Below are 2500 nucleotides of genomic sequence, written 5' to 3' on the forward strand. Positions count from 1 at the left end.
GCGAATGGCTGTCCAATTGAGGCGTTTATATGGGCGTGGGTGGAAGGAGGGGTGGGGCGGGGGGAGGGGGGGAAGGGAGTGGAAGGGTGGGAGTGAGTGGGGGTATTATGTGGGTGTGGGGTTGTGAACGTATAAAGGGCTGGGGTGATGTGGGCGTGTGTGTGTGTGTGTGTGTGTGTGTGTGTGTGTGTGTGTGTGTGTGTGTGTGTGTGTGTTTGTGTGTGTGTGTTTAGGAATGGGTGTGCGATTGTAAGGGGAGGAACGTGTGAGTTTGTTTGTTCATATGTCTGTGTTGCAGATTTTGCAGTGTAATATATTTTACTAACGTTTAGTATAATTTGATATTCTGTATGATATTTGATATGATATAATCAACAAATTTTCTCGCATTTTGCAACGAAACCTTTGACATTATCTGGTTTATCCATCACACTTCAGACAAAAGAATAATCAAAATAAACACTACAATCACTATTACATTCACCATCACTTAATCCTCTTCATTAATCCACCTCCTCATTCTTAATTAACTAAATAATTAATCCATCTCCTTATTCTTAATTAACTAAAGAAGTGTCTTGCCATCACCTAATCCTTTTCATTAATCCATCTCCTCATTCTTAACCAACGAAATAAGCGTCTTGTTTTAAAAGTAAGTAAGTAAGTAAATAAAGATAAGAAATACATTTGCTTCGAAACAACGAATTTCGAGCCAGATTTTACAATTTTCATTTGTGTGTTTGTGTTTCTGCGTTAATGAGTGTGTTTGTTTTTCTGAAGTCCACATATGTCTAGATTATTCTTTATGCTTCGGATGATATTGCTGTTTTTCAGGTTGTGGTTAAAAGGCATCTTTGCGGTAAGAGTTGTAAAAAAAAAAAAAAAAAATCTTGTTAGCAAACCGCTCATTAGGTTATGTTAGTTTTTTTGTTGTTGTTTTTTTTTGTGTGTGTTTTTTGTAAGATGAGAAAACACATTTTCTTGGAAGACAAGAACAGTGAAAAGAGGAAACAAGTCAAGACTAACAAACAAACACACACACACACACACACACTTTACTCACATACACACACACACACACTTTTACTCACATACACACACACACACTTTTACTCACATACACACACACACACACACACACACTTTCACGCACACAATACACACACACCCCCCCCGATCCTACCCCCCACTCCCAAGCAACAACACCCCCACCCCATCCCATCCCCCCTCTCAGAAAAAAAAATATTCGCACGTGATATTGACCCGCCAAAATGTTCACGGATTCGAACTCGTTCAAACAATCCTCTCTTTAGTGAAATGAGTTCTCTGAGTAATGACTCTCTGGACCTTCTAAAACTCCCTCTGTTGCCTCGAGGCCGTGTCAACAAGGATGAGGGAAAAGGGGTGGTGGGGGGGGGGAAGCTTAGGCCGTAAGGATACCCGAATTGAGGTTAAAGGATGAGGATAGAGCGCGAATTGAGGTTATGGAGCGAGTTGTGGTTTTTGTGTAAAGTGCGGAAAGTGAGAATTGAGTAGAATGGGTAAAATGGGTAAGTAAGAGTGCGAATTGAGTAGAATGTGCGAAATGAGGATTGTGTTGAATGGGTAAAATGGGTAAGTAAGAGTGCGAATTGAGTAAAATGTGCGAAATGAGGATTGTGTTGAATGGGTAAAATGGTAAAGTAAAAGTGTGAATTGAGTGAATTGAGTGAAATGAAGATTGAGTAGAATGGGTAGAATGAGTAAGTAAAAGTGTGAATTGAGTAAATTGAGTGAAATGAGGATTGAGTAGAATGGTTAAAAAGAGCATGTAAAAGTGTGAAATGAGGATTGAGTAGAATGGTTAAAAAGAGCATGTAAAAGTGTGAAATGAGGATTGAGTAGAATGGTTAAAAAGAGCATGTAAAAGTGTGAAATGAGGATTGAGTAGAATGGTTAAAAAGAGCATGTAAAAGTGTGAATTGAGTAAAATGTGTGAAATGAGGGTTGAGTAAAATTATGAAATGTGTAAATTGAGTCACATGTGTTAAACGAGTAAATGATAAAAAAAATATATACATAAACAGAAAGATAAATACAGAGGAACAGTGACAGAGAAAGAGAAATAGAGAGAGAGAGAGAGAGTGAGACAGAGACAGAGAAAGAGAGAGACAAAGAAAGAGACAGAGATAGGGAAAAAATACAATGATAAAAAATAGAGAAGAAATAGACAGACAGACAGACAAAGGGTCTCAAATTAGGCTCTTAAAACAGTCTTCCTTCTACACGAATGACTGAGAAAGCATTAACCCTGATAAAGGACGACAAACCAGCTGACCAAACACATGATAGCAAGAATAGAAGAAAGAAAGGAACTGTGGCGAAATCTCGATAAAAAAAGGAATAGGGGAAATAAACGTGATAAAAATGGAGGGAGATAATGCTGAATAAAGGGGAGCAAGCAAGGAACAGAAGAGAAGGAAATGCATTGCGGAAGACGTTGAGATTGTGGCAAAAGATG

The sequence above is a fragment of the Penaeus vannamei genome, chromosome 27 (genome assembly GCF_042767895.1).
Source record: "Penaeus vannamei isolate JL-2024 chromosome 27, ASM4276789v1, whole genome shotgun sequence".
Classification (NCBI taxonomy): Eukaryota; Metazoa; Arthropoda; class Malacostraca; order Decapoda; family Penaeidae; genus Penaeus; species Penaeus vannamei.